At 35.7% G+C, this 18,521-nt stretch overlaps 1 protein-coding gene across 1 annotated transcript in view; it reads left to right on the top strand.

The window, feature by feature from the left end:
* The window catches only part of LOC134530953 (AT-rich interactive domain-containing protein 5B-like), a 289,959-nt gene that overhangs the window by 1,379 nt on the left and 270,059 nt on the right, over positions 1-18,521 (top strand). The gene's annotated exons all lie outside the window — the stretch shown is intronic.

Here is an 18,521-nt window from a genome sequence, read left to right as displayed (position 1 = left end):
CCCCTCCTTTTTCCTCCTTTTTCGTACTACAGCGGAAAATCGCCTGAAGCTTTTCGCGCGACTCATTTTCTGTGTTGATAAAAAAGAGTGACGCTGGTACTAATTCAGTTCCATTAAAATATGGTATTACTAAATGCAAAAGCAATTATACGGAGTTTCGCAAATTTGACACATGGTTCAAATGCTTGCGCACACAGTTTTATTTTAACATAAAATATTAAAATAAAACAAAGGAATGGGATGTGGTTGTGATGCAAAGCTGTGTAATTACTAAACACATTTGATTTTGAAGAGATTATTTTTAAAGCTTAAGAACGTTGTTCCGTGTACAAGTATATAATTGTGTTTTAACGTAAAATATTAAAATAAAATAAGCAGTTGAATATGTTTGTGATGAGAAACTATACCATAATCAAAATACATATATATGATTTTGAAAGAAAAAAAAAATGAACTATTAAATTTTCGTATAAACTCTATACGCAATGGCAATAAGGAACTATCACCTAAGGGCTGTATTCCAAGACACAAAAATAAGGGCTTAGGTGTTGAATATGCAATACCTGTACCCTAACCATATTCCAAGTGCACGATAGGACACAGCCAGTCCCTTATTTTTAGAGCACTGATTTTTGGTGTCCTATCTGTTGCCGATTTGATCCATAACTGTATATATATTTTTTTCCTTTTTAATGAACTTTAACGGAACTTTTACGATTACAATTTCCCCCCTAATATCTTTATAAAACAGCAAACATAAATACGGCCAAAAATTCATCGTTTATTCATGTACAACCAAAATTAAATATTTTATTTTACATCATAATTCCATGGTTTAAAAAAATAAGCTAAAATTACGATGGATTCCACGAAGTACAACTGTTTATAGCCTCGCACAAGTCCTCGTTTATTAAAACGGCTGCCGATCTGATTCCTAACAGGGCTTCAGTTAGGACACGTTTTGGAATATGACCCGAGAGTTAGGGTACGGCAGTTGCCCAACAAGGCAGTGCATATTCGCTACCTTACTCAAACATCATGGTATACCGCCCCTAGACTCCCTTTCCCCTACTCATTTCATTTTTTTTTTTTTTCCTTCTAAGTCCCACACACGTTTCGGTAGGGGTGGTTATTCAGACTGGCACGAGACGAGACCTGTTTGTGCAGTGTTGCCAAGTCGGAAAGAATATCTATTGTAACTTGTAACAAGTATTCGTTATCTGTTTTGGGAAGGGGGGGGGGGGGGGGGGGAGAATCTGAGTGCGTGTTCAGAGTATCAAGTAAACAGAGCGGGTTTGCTTACTCGCTTACAAGAGATTAGGAGTTTTATGCTTGAATCACGATATTTTACAGTTTTTATATATATATATATATATATATATATATATATATATATATATTAATTTCATCCTTCATGTTATATCAAGATCCTACGACAGATCAAAACACAGCAGTGGCAAACGATCGAGTCTGCCCGAATAAATGTCTGTGTGAAACTTTTTTTTTAACTCGCAGATATGACATAAATGCATCAAGTGACATTGTAATTTCTTATCTCCGCCGGGTTTTATGAAAAGAGGAAGTTAAAAATCATAGAATAAAAGTATTTTCGGATTTTTTTTTATTTTTTTTTTTTTAACAAATATCGCCCAACTACATATTTACTCAAATATAATTAAGCCATTAAAAACAAGAAAACATATTTGAAAATTTCTGCATGTATCTTTGTTCTGTCACTTTATACCTGTCGTTTCGCGACAGGTTCTGATTTTAAGGTCTGTCATTTTTTAGGCACACTCAGTACGGACTCAAGGCATGATGGAGCCCGTGTTACTGCACAGGCAAATGTTAACGGTTAATTACGTATGAACTTAAAAAAATCCCAAAGTTTTACGATGACAAGTATTCAGGCGTGTTGAAAAGGCTTTGTACATCGTACGTTGGGAGAAATTCATGCCCTAGTTAGCTGTTTTTCACTAGCTCATGATGTCATCGTACAGTACGAGTAATATTCGCCGATTTTGTTGACAAGAAATTCTACGATATATTATGTCAAAAATTTTCTATTGCGTTTTTTTTTTATATTTTAAAGTAAATAAAACGGTAACGATAATGTTTATAAAACATCCGGTTTTTTTTACTGTTTTTCGAGACTAAGCGACCAATTAAATTATAATACGTTAGAAGCGAGAAAGACCAGTTTTCAGTTAAGTATGTGTTAATTCATTGAACGACTAGACTAGCAACAATTGTTTTCGTTGATGACCAAATATAATAATGGCATAGTGTTTTTTCTTCGTTTACTTCAAAAGTTTTCAGTTTCCTCGTTAGTGTATTTTTAATTTTTAAACGACCAATAAGCCTTTATTTCAGTAGGTGAGTTTGTTAGCCACTCGCCTTCAAATTCACTCGTCGTGACTGAACTTGCTCTGTGTAATCACGTTAACTTGTTAATTTTCGTTCACTTTGGTTCAGCGAGTTAAGTTAAAGTTTTTTTTCCCTTTCGCTTAATAGAATTAAAGCACGATAATGTTTTAAAATTCATTTAATTTTAAAATGTAAATAAAAGTATAGAACCAACGAGATTTAATAATATAACCTCTGAATATTTATTGTGTGCTTGTAAACGGGTTAAATTTACTTTTGTGATAGACGCTTGCTGAGGTAATGAGAAGCGCGCTTCGCCGACAAGAAGCTGGTAACAGGGTGTCCACATTTTGGAAATTCAGGGAAGCTGAAATTTGTCAAGGATTTTACTTGAAACTCTGAAAAGCCTTGGAAATCCCTCAGTGATAGTAATTTGAGGGGGAAATATCATGCTCCAGGCTGCCTTCACCCAGACTGTGAAAATATTTTTTCTAGAAGTTTTAGTGCCTAATCACATATACTCTAAAATGGCGCATGCAAGGTTCTGGTAAACGTAAAAAGGTACAAGTAGAGAGAGAGAACTAGATTAGCTCTGGAAATGGCGGAGTCTGGGTTAGACACCCCCTGTAATAAACTCGCCTATGTAATCGAGGTTTTTATCGTCTGCATCGAGTGGTCGGATCGCTTGCCTCCCACCCATTTTATCCGGGTTCGATTTGCGGCGTACGCTCCCGTGCGCCGGCGGGTTTTCTCGGGGCATTCCCCCCTCCCCTCCTTCCTATTCACATCGCCAGTGCTCCGTTAGGATCTCGTCGCCTTTCATCGTCAATAATGATCTCTATATCGAAGGTCTCACACGCCATGTTGATTTTTTTTTGTCATTACTTTTATTTAAGGTTTATTTCTAAAAGTGTAACTTGAAACCTCCTTTGCATTTGTTGTACTGCCACAAATATTTTCAAAGTATATTAACTTAGTTTATTATCGTGGGTGTAAAAAGGCGCGCAAGTTTTCGTATTTATGATCACTTTTACGACTTTTTTACACCCATGATATTACACTTACAAGGAGAGGGCGCGAACTTTGTCTCGCCGATTTTGACTTTCCTTTGCCAAAGTCGTCCTTCCCAGTAGCAATCTAGCCTGTGAAGGAGAAAACCCAACTCGCAGTTCTCGACGAATATGCGATCGAAAAACCGAGGCACAACTTATTTTATTAGTTGAAAACATCTATACGACTTAATTATCTAAAGTGCTTCCCAAGCCTGGTATTCATCTTTGAAGTGGAGCTGAAAATTTTTTTTGTTTTAAATAATAGGGAAAGTATTTAACATAGAATATTGAGCTCTGGCTTAAGTTTTATCACTTGAAGTTCTACAACTACCACTAATTTTGTCAATGAAGAAAAATTGTGTCATGTAAATAATTGGAACAAATAGCTTGCCACAAAAATATGTGGAAAACAAGGGTGCCACCCACAATTTATTTTAACGAAATAATTCTACTACCGTGACAAATTTAGTGGTGGTTGTAGATTTTAAATTATACATAATCCAGATGCTCATTGTTTTACCGTAAATACTTTCTCTATTATTTACAGTAAAAATGTTGTTCAGCTACAACTTCAAAGACGTATACCGTACAACACTTTTGGGAAGCCCTTTAGATCATAAGTCGTTTAGAGGTTTTCAACATATTTTATCGTCATGAACCTACAGCCAAAGGTGGTCGATAGAAATCAGACTCATTCTGTGTACCCGTAATGGTGCATTAGAAATCCCTAAAGCGCGTGGCCAAGTGGTTAGAGCGTCTGATTACCACTTTGGATACCTTATAATACTAATTTTTTTACTACAAATATTCAACTGATCGGGTAATATAATATAAAATAAGGAAAACTGTTATTAAATGCACAATATGATTTCTTTTTCATACACAAACCAAATTTTGACATTTACACATCGCTGACACTGTGCGGGTGATACTTATCATAAAAACATTTAAAATATGTGTTTTATTTGTACCACAGGAAATATCGCGCAAGGATGCCATTAAAGTACCTTCATTAGTTCTTCACCAATTGAGCGCTCCAAAGTTGACTAACATTTTGAAATACGCTGTTAACGAAATCTGCTTCCTTCTGTCATTGTTGGAAAAAAAATTTCATGGAACCCTGTCACATTTATACAATGTGCGTGATGTAAACATAATATCAGTTTTACGTGTTTTTAAGATGAGTATCAACCGTAAGTGTGCACCAAATCTGTATAAAATAACAGTGACAATGATTTGTAAATATTGTCACACTTTGGTATGTGTAAAAAGAAATACGTTGTGCAGTTAATAAGTGTTTTGCTTATTTCATATTACCTTCACTCTAGCGGTTGAACGTGTGTAGTAAAAATAAATGAATAATAATATAAGGTATCCAAAGTGTGATCGAACCTAAGTCGCCAGCTTGATAGACGCTCAAACCACTGGGCTACGCTGCCTTTGGCTGTAAAAGTTGTGCCGTGCTTTTTTCTCTCGGCTATTTTTCGAGAACATTTGAGGGTTGTGTTTTGTCTTTTACAAGAGTAGATTGCTGTTGGGAAGTACTTTACTCTCGTAAAGGACGTCCAAATCGGCGACCCGAAGTTCTCGCCCTCTCCTCGTTAGTGAATATCTGTTGAAAGTATTTGTGACATAAACAAATGCAAAGGACATATCGAGTTAAAAATGTATAAGTGGCTCTTAACAAAGGAATGACGAAAAAACTAAAAATCCTACATGGCGTGAGAGACCGAGCCTTTAAGCGCAATCCAATTATTGTTCCAATCATTGTTCCAACGCCGTGCGGCCGCCGCTCACGGTCACCCTGACTCGCCAACCGCGCCTCCATGTTCCTGCCGTGTTTTCATTGGTCTTTCCCAAGTGTCGACACATATTTGAAGCTCAAAATTAGGAGGAAAAAAATCTTTATTTTCTAAACAAAAATAACAACAAAAATAAAACATGATCAAAAAAATACAAGCTCCTGTGAAAACATCTTGCGAGCGAGAGAGCGAATTTTACTCACCCTTTGTGATCGGCACACACAGAAAACACGACTACGAGTTTTTTTTTTTTACCGGTACTGGAAGGATTTTTTTATGTATAAGGCAACACACTTAAGAAACATTTTTTTTATGAAACCAGTTTCGTGAAACGTACCTATAAATTTAATTTCAAGAAACCATTCAATTCAAAAACCAAAATATTTGTACACCGAGTTTCCCGAAACCAAAATTTCACATAGATTCGCAACCAAAGTTTCATGAAATTTGTAATCATGGTTTCATGCAGCTTAGTTTCGTCAGTTTTGTATGGAAATTTCAAGTAGGCTACCAGCTGGGATCATTGATATTGTTCTAATAACTAATGCAATGGGTGTGTTTTTAGTTATTGTTTATTGATGGTGATGCCTAAAGAAGAGCGTGATTTTAGATTTGAAACATTCTGTAAAAAGTTTGGAATTTCTCATCGGCCCTTAATTATGCTATATATCACGAGTAAATGAATGAACCCAGTAACGTTTTATTTTTGATGTATTACACCAATAAGCTCACGTGTACAGCATTTGGTAGGAGTATTTCGTGCGTGGATGCGACGGAAGTCCAGGAACGGAAATGTGTAACAACCACGGTGCTGCCATCTGTGGAGGATTGTTAAAACTTAAGTTCATAAAGTCATAGGAGAAACGTTATAGTATTAACTATTTAATGAATTTTAAGTTGGGCAGTATTTTAATAATTTAATTTCTTGTCTATTATCAGGTCCGAAGCCGGGGTCTAATATATTTTCATGTCTTTTTCGCTTTTATCGAAGTTTTTTATTATATAGTTTAAAATTTAGGTCTGCTTATCAAATTATTCTATAGTCGACGTAGCTACTCCGGCAGCGAATTCTAGAAGCGGGCCCCGAAACTATGTAATGCGCGTCAAGAAATGCAGTTAAAAACACAATGTGCGTGTGTGTATGTATGTGTATATTATATACAGAATATATATATGTGTATATTATATACAGTATATATATACAATTTGCGTTTATATATGCATGTATATATATGTATGTATGTGTATATGTATATATATATAAAAATAAAAAATCACGCTCGGCATTAGTTCAAAGAATTCTACGTTAAGTTCCGTGTCCGTATTTCGTATTATAAGTGTATTTGCAACATGAGAACATGAATTTGCTCGTTACCAGGTTAGATGCTACACATTTTGGGCGACTGCTGAAAAAATAGCTCACTTTTTTTTTTAACAGATATTCATTTAGTGTAATATAATGGGTATAAAAATTCGTGCAAGTGATAATATTTACGAATACTTACACGCTACTTTTTTTCACGCGCTATATGGCACCAAGTGAGTATATGTTGAAAATGTTTGTCACAGAATAACAAATGCAATGGAGGCATCGAGTCAAAATAGTATTAATAGGCCAAAGATAAAAGTAATGACGAACAAATGAAAAAAATCATCTTAGCGTGAGAGACCGAGCCTTAAGCCTTTGTTCATAACCGTGCAATGTAAAATTCTATAAAAAAAATCTTAGCGTTACACCTCAGCGATTTATTGCACAGAAAAAAAAATTCCCTCGAGCAAGTTACCTGATACAAGATTGAGTGTGAGGATGAACAATGTTAATGACATTAAATATTTGTATTGTAATTAGGTAAGTAATTGGTATTATATTATAATAGTTGTCCTATCCTTCGAAATAAATACTCCCATATAACCCAATCAAGAATATTACTTTAACTAACGGCTGCAAAACAATTGTGGATTAATTTGCAGCACATTCAAATACACATAGTGGTTTTCCTGATCACAAAAATGTATCGTTTTAAAAACCAATTAAACAAAAATATATATTCGATTTTAGACTGACGGTGTTAATGGAAATAATGGTTCAAACTGCATAAGGTATAGGAGAACATTTTATAGTTTCTTCTGTTAATTTTGTAGTAAAAACTGTATAATGTATAGCAGAACATTTTATAGGCTTTCAATTATGTATGTTTGTTAATCTTGTTTTAATTATGTGTATTTTAATATATCTATTGGCCGATCAGACAGGAGAAAAATTTTTGGTAGGACATAAAATATAGGGAAAGCTCAGGGAAATGGCCGAAGTAAGGTTGTGGAAACCAATACAATACATTGCAGTTTTGATGTAAAAGAGTAGATCAATCCACTGTTAACTACATATGTTTTTTTTTCGCGCACAGCATAGAATGCACTGGAATAAAATACATCAATACACGAAGAATGATTACTCAAGAATATATTTGCACGCAGTGTTGCCATTTGTATGTCAAAATCAACATTTTTACTGATAGTAACCACTTTTCTGGCTTAACACGAGCTTATTTGAAGTAAGTGGAATTGCAATTGGCGCTTAGAAACAAAATTAAGCATTCGTTTAGCAGTCTTGTAACAGGTAAGACCCGGTGCCACTTATGTTTAAGAGAGCATCCCGAATTAGCTATGCGAAAACTGACAGGGACTTATTTTGCTAGAAAGGACTTATTCAGTGAGATAAGCGTCGGAGGTTTCTTAAATTTGTTGGATACTGCCTATGGCAAGCATAAGTATCCACCCGATCGCATTGTTAACGTAGACTAAACTGATTTAATGATTGTTCAAAGCAGCATACTTCAAGTTGTCGATGAAAGGAAAGCAACAATCTGCGTCTTCACATCTGTGGAAGGAGGATCTCTAATAACAGATGTCTTCGTGTGATAGCGAGTGACAGCTGAACATTATTGTCCTCGAAGTTTATCTTTCCTCGCAAACAGATGACTAACCTAATAATAGGAGCGTCATCTTGTTCCGTTGATGTTACGCACCCATCGGGGTGGGTGCAAACACAATGGTTTGAAAATTTCATCGCGAAACTAAACCGACGAAAAATGATTCCATCTTGCTATTTAATCGACGGCAACTATAACCACACGCAAAACCTTGATGTACTCTATCTGGTTGAGATAACTTCATGATAAGTTCGACATGGAAGCCAGTAACTTAGTAAGACATAATAGAGATCGCAGGCTTTCGCGGCCATGTCTGAAGTTGCTTGGCTTCTGAGTTGTAGCCGCGTCAGAGGCGAATATATCACCGATGTTTCGGTCGACGTTGCAGTCGTCATCATCAGGGTAGAGTTGCCGACTGAGGTTAATACAAGTTCTTTGCCTTTTAATACTCTCGCCTGAGAGGGGAGTGTTTCCCGATTGGCTGCAGCTGTTGGCCAATCACAGCCTAGGAAGGCCTCGGTAGGCAACTCTACCCTGATGATGGCGAATGCAATGACGACCGAAACGCCGGCGATATATTTGCCTTGGACGCGGCTAAAACACAGAAGCCAGCAACTTTAGTAAGTCATAGAGGAACTATTCAACCCAGCTTACATGAAGTGTGTCAAAATGCGGAAATTGTCATCAATGGCTTCAGAGCAATATGGTTTGTATTCATTGAATAGCGTAGTTAGCCGCAATATCCCTGGATAAATAAGAAACTCAATAGTCCTGAAATATTACAAAATATCCACTCAGTCTATATTCCACACTTTGTGAAACAGGTCCGCAGGGTAAGACAACTCTGCAGCGACACATGTATTCTTCATAATTTGACACCAGCCCATTTGATATTCCACCGTTCCTGTGAAGAGAAGAAAACTTTCCACCAGGGGCCGTTAAGTCTGTGGGAGTGATGATGCGGAGATGCGATGTGCGTTTATTGTGAGCTACGTAATTCTCACGATACCTCAGTAGAGTAGTGGGTAGTGCCTATCATGCGAAGGCTGGGCGCACTGCGTGTAGCGGCGCCAAGAATGATATTTGTATGTTTGATTTTTGACAAGTTTGTTGAAAATATTTTCAAATCTCAATGTAATCTGTCTTCATAAATACGATTTGAAATTTTGTTTGTCATTTATAAAATACAATAAAGTCAGTTTACAATTAAAAAAGAAACATCATCAAAACTGTGGTAATAGCTTGTATTTATTTTATGCTTTGATGTCATACTTACAGTTTATTTTTGTGTTGCTTGAGCTCAAGCCTGAAGCTAGAATACAGAAAGAAATATCCGTTTTGCTGCCTTCTCTTTTCCCTCCTCTCTCTCTTCCCCCTCTCTCTTTTTCTCTCTCTCTTCCCCTCTCTCTTTTTCTCTCTCTCTTCCCTCCTCTCCTTTTCTCTCTTTCCTCCCCTTTGCACTCCTTTTCTCTCTCGTATATGTGTGTATTATTAAACTATTTATATATATTCTTATTAGACAATGTATTTAAAAACTATTAAATTGTATTTTATATGACACAAACCTGGTTTTCAGAGTAGTCCATTTGGCATAAGTCCTGCATTTTATGATTCAAGAGCTTTTAAAAAAACTGGAAATGTAGATCACAAAATACTTTTTCGCTTTACCGTTTTGAAAACGACAATTAGGAGAGAACTGCGAGTGACGGAGTGCGATTAAAATGTCAGAGAAACATTAGACGAGTAGATGATAGTGTTTTGTGATGGTGTGGTGTCAAATACTCTTTAATATGTTTCTACAGATTATGCTTGATACCACATAGATTAGTTACATCGCCGAGCTCAAATAAACACTATTTGTGTATCAGACGTATATCAGTTGGGTTGCTTATTTGAGATTTAATATCGTTGGAAAAAATGTGTTTGTTAATTAATTAAATTCGTAGTTTTAATTTAGACGTGGACTTGCCGCTTCATAACATGCGAATTTAGTGTGAGACGCGAGGTGTTTCTTTGTAATTAGATTTTTTTTTACCCTCTTTCCGCAAAACGAATATTCATTTGCAGCGTCGCTTTGATTCAGAGAATGTGTCGACGGGAAATGGAATCGACGCTATTATAAAGCGGAGATTACAATCCTGTTATTTCCGAGCGTTTATTTTTACCAGCTTAAATTAAGTTTCTTGTTACTGGGAATTGAAATGTCTGAAAATGGAATTACAAACGTTATTGAAAGTTATAGTGTGCGCACTGATGCGGGTTTTAGGCTTTTATTGATTTACGTGCGCGGACTATGACGCATTTAGTCATAACAACTTGTCATACAACTGTGACGTCATTGCTCTTCGACCTTGCCATTCGTGATTTACAGTGAGGTATGTTATATTTGCATATGTTTTTTATTGGTTGTATCGATATCTATACTAGTATTATATAGAGCGTGAGTTTGTAAGACGTAAACCCAAAAACCACTGGACCTATTTCAGAAATATTTTTGTCACTATAACGCTACTGTATTAAAGACATTTATAATTTTTCCATGAGATATAGCAATATTTGTAACTAAAAAAGGTAAAAAGGAAACAAACAAATTTACTGCTATTTTGACTTACATATAATTAATAGTTAACAGATAACTATGTTTTTTTTATGTCGTTATAATGGCTTCACGGGCCGAAATATCGATAGAAATAGGGAATAGCCTATTTTCTGTGCGTAAAATTTTAAATAAACATAACGTTTGCATTATTTAGTGCAAATTTTATTATTATTATATATCCTTCAACAACTATATGGTGATGCTGTGAATATAGGATATTTCCATAGATATACAAAGCTGAGTTTATCAGAAAATGTTTGCAACGAAACGGAAATCGAACCCTGTAAACGAAGATTATCACAGTTTTTTTATAAGAAATATTTGTCGAATGTGAATAATATTTCCAGACTTGCCTCCTCTGTGTAAACGAATGGAAAAGAAAATGTTTGCAAGTTTAATTCCGTATCAGGCGCCATGCCAGTCATCTTATTTTCTTGTAATTGCTGTTATGGGAAGGCTTTTCTTGGAAACTTATAACGACAGTGCTCCTGCATTTTATGTTGCCTCTAGAATTTTCTTAATACAATATAATCAGTATTATGTATCGAACAGTTGTTAAAAATCCCTGTAAGTGTTATACGGTTACGGTACAGGCATGACTTTTTCAGCTACAAAATAAGGGTACCTATTGAATATCTGGTGAGAAAATTTGTGGCCCAACAAGTTTAAAAGAGCTATCGAGATAAATTCACAGGAAAAAATCTCAAATAATTGTCACGACAATAAATTGAAATCAACATTACGATTGTGACTTGAGTCATAAGTCCTTACGTATTTGACAAGTGATGGTTGTCAGTAGCAGGGGATAAAACCTTTTCTGAGACGCTGGCACAGCTAGCCACGATACGAAAATCTAAATTGCTTGTTATATCGGTTTTTGCGCAGTGTTGATGTTGTACGTGACTCATGAACGCGTTCGTGGTACTGCTGCTAGTCTATTTTTGTTTTCGTTCGTGCCGCTCCAGGCGCGAAGCTTCGACGACGGCTGTTCCATTTCTGCTGTGCGTCTGCTTTTGTATTTTCCGCTACACTTTTTGTTGCTTCGTTTAGTTTTTTTTTTTTTTTTTTTACTTTCTTCGGGAACGAGAATCGTATGAATGTTCATTCGTTTAATTCAGGAATTATTTATAATCATAAAAAATACGCTTACATGCCTAATATTAGTATTGGTTTTTTTTTGTGCGCGCGATGGAAGCCTGACTGGTATCTAGGTCACTCGTTCGATTTTAATTGTCTGTGCTTGAGTTGTCTTAGTCATAGAAATTTTGAAACACTAAATCAAGAGAGACTAAAACTAGGATATTAAAAATATATATTGTAACGTATCGTATATTTTGTTTTTGTGTAATCCGGAAGCTTATTTTACGGGTTTTTTTTTCCGCAAATGATTTAGCTTGAAATTTTTTGATTATATTACTATTATTGAATAAAAATGTAAATTCTGTTTTCATAATAATATTAATTGAAAATTTATGTTATCTTGCCAGATAGACCGATGAGGCAGAGAGAAAAAATGTTAGGTGGGACAGGAAAAACAGGTAAAATTCAGGACGGTCTTGAAACCGTCCTCCGGCTACTGAAGTGGAATGTTTATGTGGCGTAGTCTGGGCGGAGCGAGAGATTTTCCGAGACACAGTTGGACGTCAGTGAGCACGATGAGCATGATCCAAGTGCTAGGACACATGTACATTGAGATTACATCTTCTGCACTTCCAGGAAGGTGTGTTTTAGCGCGCTGTACAGATGTTATCTATGGAGCTACGTAAAGTAACAGATATCTTCATAGATATAATGGGAACTCAGTTCACTTACTGTGATCTTCAAACTACGAGAATCGTTTTCGAGAATTAACAAATGATTTAAATATACAGCTGAAATACTTCTAGGTGTAGTTTCTGCAAAGTCCGTAAATTTATTGTAACACGACATGCTTAGAAAAGTGTACGTTATTTCTTTGATGTCCCAGCCGAGAGAAATATAGCTATTGTACACATTTCAAGAGGGAATGATTTGCAAATTTGGAACGGTGGATCGCCATTGCTAGTCGCCGTTCATTTCGTTGCCGACGGAATAACGCCACATTCATGTTATTAACTGTAGGCGCGTTGTGGCGGCTGCTTGAGAACTAACTTCATAAACTTAAACCCCTATATAAATAGTATGTTTATTTGTATTTAGTAACTGATCCAGCTGTTTCGGGAAATAGACTTTTAGTTCCTCGAGTTATTTTCTTTAGTTGCTCATACCAGGTCGGAAATGTGAAAGAAATGATAGGAATGCTATTAGGGAGTTCGAGTTTAAATCTCCGCGGGAACAGTTTCAGATGAGCTGCCTACTTGACGTTAGTGACGCATTTGAGCACAATGTGAATTGACGTCTAGCGGATCTTCGTCGTTCAGCTGGACTCGCAATGATCCCTCGCGTTCCAAACTTCACAAGTTTTTTTCGACGGACGGACGAAATTATAATATCCAAAATGTATGCAAGTGATTGTCTGCATTTTTTATCATCTTTAAAGGTTTTTGAAGTTTGTTTATTTTTTTAGCTGCTTTCATTTAATGTTTCTTTAGCTTGCGTTGGAATATATTTTAAAATTTAATATATAATACAAAAATTAGTCAGACAAAGAAGTGTAATTAATGACGTGCGGTGAAACTGAAATTATATATATAGGTGTGTATGTATATGTATATATATATATATATATATATATATATATACATACATACATACATACATACATACATAGGAAAAATCGATTGGAATGATTTATTAATACGTACATTACTTAACATGATTGTCAGTTTAATCTACCTATACGAGGACAATTTTCACTACAATTTAAGCCTTCTAGGCTGTTGACAGCATTAAAATGGAAAACATTGATGACGTACGTGCGGAGTGTTGGGAATCGCTCGGCTTGGCAACCGACGAACGGATGGCGGACGGACGCGACGGATCATCGAGAGTCCAGCTTTAGTGACGCAACACGCCTGAGCACGTTTCTAATCGTCACTCTCGCCTTTAGCCTGACGTCAGCGCGACGCTAGCCTCTCCTCTCTTTCCGGCGAGACTAGGCGCTGTTTATAAACGGGCTCGCTGCCTCCTGCAGCTATCCCCCTCACAGGGCCGCCGCCTCCTCCTTCCCCAGTCCTTTCCCGCGGCCTCCTCGGGTCTCCCGCAGTCTTGTCTCGACGTCACCGCCGTCGGCAACACGCCGCCGCGTGCTTCGAAGACACGTATAGACCTCTCTCTCTCACTCCCTTCCCACCAAGCGTACCGGGCGTCATTTGTTTTGCATCCGTGCACATTATACGTGTAATTTAAATTTAATGAACCCCGTGCACTTACAAGTGTTCAAGTGCACGTTTTATTTCACGTGCACTATTTATATCAATAATTCATTGGTCAATGGAAATACAACAGAGTCAAAAAAAATCACACTTTTAATTGTGTTATGTCGTTAAATTACATTGAAAAAATATTGGGCAAAGCTGCACAAAATAACTAGAAACACAGTAATAAGAAAGATCCCCATTGCAACGTGATTATTGAAAATGTTAATAGATGTTAATATGATATATTTTTTTATGTTCACCTTACATTTCATACTTTCTGTAGTCTACAAATAAAATGTCTGCCAATCCTGCACCCTCTGCTGCTTCTTCCTTAGCGCCAGATCCTTCCCGTCAACCCGTGCTAGTATCACGTCTTCTTACGCCCGGGCGACTTTCTGTCGCTCTGTCGCAGCGACTTTAAATTCGCTCTTGATGGAACCAATGCTTTCTAATTGATTCATGCACAAGAGCGACTTATTTTTATCGCCGCGACTAAAAAGACGCAACTGGTCCCATTTCTGCCGCGAGTCGCCGCGTCCGAACAGTCGCTGAGGATCGCCAAGGGCAATGAAACACGCGTGTTTAAACCCGCTCCTTCACACAGGGGCGACAAAATTGTAGCAGCGACTGTCACGAGCCGACACGCCAGTGCAGGGCGCTCGTACCTCGTAGGGCATCGACATGGCATTCTACAATGAACATACAGTCGAAACTGTTAATTTCAGAGGTAAAAAAATTACCTGAATTATATATTTGTGCATTAAAAAATCAGTTGTAGGTGTATGTAAGAGTGGTATCTGAAATTAGAATGACCTGGTTTTAAAAAAGAAGAAAGAGCAAGGCCAAAAAATGTTATCAAATTAGTTTAATAAGTGGCCGACTTACTAGCGTTTTTTTTTTTTTTTTAAAAAAAGAACGTGTGTTCCGAACAAGGAGTACAGGAAGGCAGATCCAACCTGATACTGCGACAGAAGTGACGCTCGTGTGCAAAGTCGAGCGACTGTCGCCCGAAGCCGCGGTTTTTCTGTCGCTCAGTCGTGGCTACAGAAAATCGCCTGTGTGTAAGAGCCCTTAGGCGCATTCTACGATGGCGCGAAAGCTGACACAGATTACGTAAACGGTTACATAAATCACGAGACAATATCCACAATGGAACGCGTGCGGATACGGATAGTACGGATTAGCTGGAAATCCCCATCTCATAGGTTTACGTTTTTCCGTGCGGTCAATAGAAGCCGAGTATTTAACCGCGGTGACAGCCATGTTATTTAAATTTTAAATACGTTAAAAATAAGTTTCAATTACAAGAATATTTGTATACGATGTTTTAGGTTAATTTTATATGTATTTAGATTCCGACCGTGTAATGTTCTCGTATCTCAAAGTTTATTTATTTTGATTAATCTTTCGTAACCACGATATTAATTTTTTTTAATAGATACAGTAACCATCCTTGGCCTTTAAACTTAAAACGTTACTACGTCTGGAAGTAAACTTTAATTTCTTCTACACATGCAGTTAATTTTGTTATGATTATGTTGGTTACAAAATTTCCAAACAATCTCATTGGTGGCCGTTTGTTGTGTTTCCGAACCCGTGGAATCGGCATACGAATAGCGAAACGTAAATATCTTGCGCTTCCTTGTTCGTTTCCATGATTTAAGTTCCCACGTCATTGTGGAACGGGCCTCGGACCGGGTTTCTAAACAACTCAAGAGCGCAAGGACGCAATGCGCAACTAACTCAAAAACATCACGGTCGTTTATAAAACACGCAAGTCGCAAGCCATCACCAACCCTACAACTGTGCGATTGTAAAACAGTGGAGGACTAATTTATTCCTTGAGATTTTTCTGAAAACTAATGTTTTCCACGAAAACGTGCGATAGTAGTTCAATTTTAAAACTCATTTGCTTTCACTGTGCAAATGTTTAATAAGTGAAAATGTGATACGTGTGATGAATGAAAAATTGTAGCCTTATGTGAACATCTTTAAAAGTTTCAGAAATGTTCCCTTCAAATTGGGATGGCGGAAACGCAAGTCGAACGCAAGAAGTTGAAGTTAGCCATTGCTTGCGTTGCGTTTTTGCGTCTTGCGTACTTTATAAACGGTTGTTGAAAACATATTTTTATTTTGTAAGTTATACATCTTTAGGCGCGTTATGAAAAAAAGATGAGAGTGAATTTTTACGATGTGCGCGCAGCAAGCAACATAAATTGACAGTATGAAAAAACGCTACATACAAATAAAAATTATATATGTACTTTTTAAATCATATACTTTAGCGATTGATATTGAATACTGGTCCATATCATTAAAACGTTTATTTATTATGAATATTAATGATGGAATTGTGTTTATAAACGTTTAGGTAGATTTAGAAGAAATACTACCTATTGTAGCCGTTATCATGATGCGACTTCCGAATAATTTTTATATAATTTTTCGTTGCATGGTCCATAGATCCCAAAACCATCGTCAAGTCAAAAGTTTATACATATATTTATGTATCTATATACCACATTTTTGTGGACACGATAACTGCCTGAATTTTTCACAAATCATTTCCAAACTGCTACATAAAATATAAACATAGAAAATCTCGGTCGAGTTCGCTAATAGACATCCAACCAAGGGGTCGAAATGGGGAAGTTTTTTTAAAAAAAAAAAAAAAAAATTGCTATAACTCCCATAATGTGATGAATATCACATCCCCTTAAACGTATTATAACTCGTAGGAATAATACAAACACTTTTGTGTTAAATCATTTTTGATACCGCCAACCATAACTGTAATGGGTGGAAAAAACAAGGGTTGGAATAAAAAAAAATAACTCCCTTAGTAAGGAAACAATCGAATCCGTCCAAATTGTTTGGAAATGTTACAATTTTTATCTAAAACAATTTTGATAAGATGCGCCCTTGCTGCAGTACCTAGGTTGGTAAAAAGGGGTAGAATTTAAAAATCGTTCTAATTTATTGTAAAACTTTTAATTATCATCTACAACTTTTATCTGAAATATATTTTACTCTACCTACAATGAAAGCAAGGAATAGAATAAACAGGCGTTGAATGACAAAAAATTCATAACTCCCTTAGTAGACATACTATCAACTCCGTCAGTCTAATAATTTTTACCTAAAACTTTTGTCTGTAACAATTTTTGATTATACAAACCATTATTGCAAGGGGTTGATAAAACCTGGGGTTGGAATAAAAAAATTAATAAAACTTCCCTACCATGTACACTATCAAATCCATTCTTATTTTTGTTTAATTTTATAAATATTGTCTGAAACAACTGTTAAAATAAAAGATTATCCAACCAACCAATAGGTACTACAAGGGGTGGAAATAACAAGGTTTGAAATTAAAAAATTAATAGTTACTTTTTAATATATATATATACTATAACATTAATTATTATTTATTGTATAAACCCTAAACATCATTTAAAATTTTGGCTGAAATAATTTTTGATGAAACGAATTAATACCATAAGAACAGGGGTTGAAAATAAAATTAAAAATTCAAACCTTACCTGATTATCAAATTCATTCGAATTTATTTTACACCATCTTAATATTATCTTAAACCTTGGTGCAAAGCAAATTTTTATACGACCACGTTATTAGTGCAAGTGATGTAAATTGTGTTTGAAGTTCAAAAAAATTAAATAATTACCGTAGTTGGTATATAATATGAAATTCATTTTAAGCTATTCAATGCTGGACACAGTGAGTTAAATAAATTAGTAATATTTTTGGTGCATTGAAAATGAGTAAATATTTAATCAATCATTTTGTAATATTGGAGAAAATAAATATGTTATGTACATTAAGTTCGAGAAATGTTCCGCTAGTTTATAGAAATTTCCAAAATATTTATAGATAAAATAGGTACTTTAAAATCTACCAACGCCTGTAGGCTGTGCTGAAAGCGATTTTTTCAAGAGAGTTTATATAAGTGAGGTTATGTTCCTGCATGTTTAACGATGCCAGGTTGTTTGTAAGCTTCCGTTGTCGCTGGCAGGGTGTGTCTATGGCAGTTTTCATGTGTTTTTGAGGTGTTCTGATATGTATATTTTTTGCATTATAAATTATTACTTTTTTATTTAATAAATAATAAAAATTAAATAAACATTCGGCATATTTATTAATTTTAATTATTAACTAAAATTTATATTTATTTTAAATACTGTTCTGAGTATTTATTAAAAAAAAATATTTGATTGAATTTATACTTTACCAACCGTATTTATAATATCACTCCAGAAATTTTATTATTTTATTTCCATTAATTACTTGCATTCAAAATTAAAATCAGTTTATTTATCACGCCAAGTATGTATAACTTCTAATGCGCGCACATAAGTACACGCACCCATTATTTTTATTTTAACTTTTTTTTTTAAGCGTAGTTTATGAACCCG

This window comes from Bacillus rossius, chromosome 3 (assembly GCF_032445375.1).
Source record: "Bacillus rossius redtenbacheri isolate Brsri chromosome 3, Brsri_v3, whole genome shotgun sequence".
NCBI classification, from domain to species: Eukaryota; Metazoa; Arthropoda; class Insecta; order Phasmatodea; family Bacillidae; genus Bacillus; species Bacillus rossius.
This window is presented reverse-complemented; position numbering and strand designations above follow the sequence as displayed.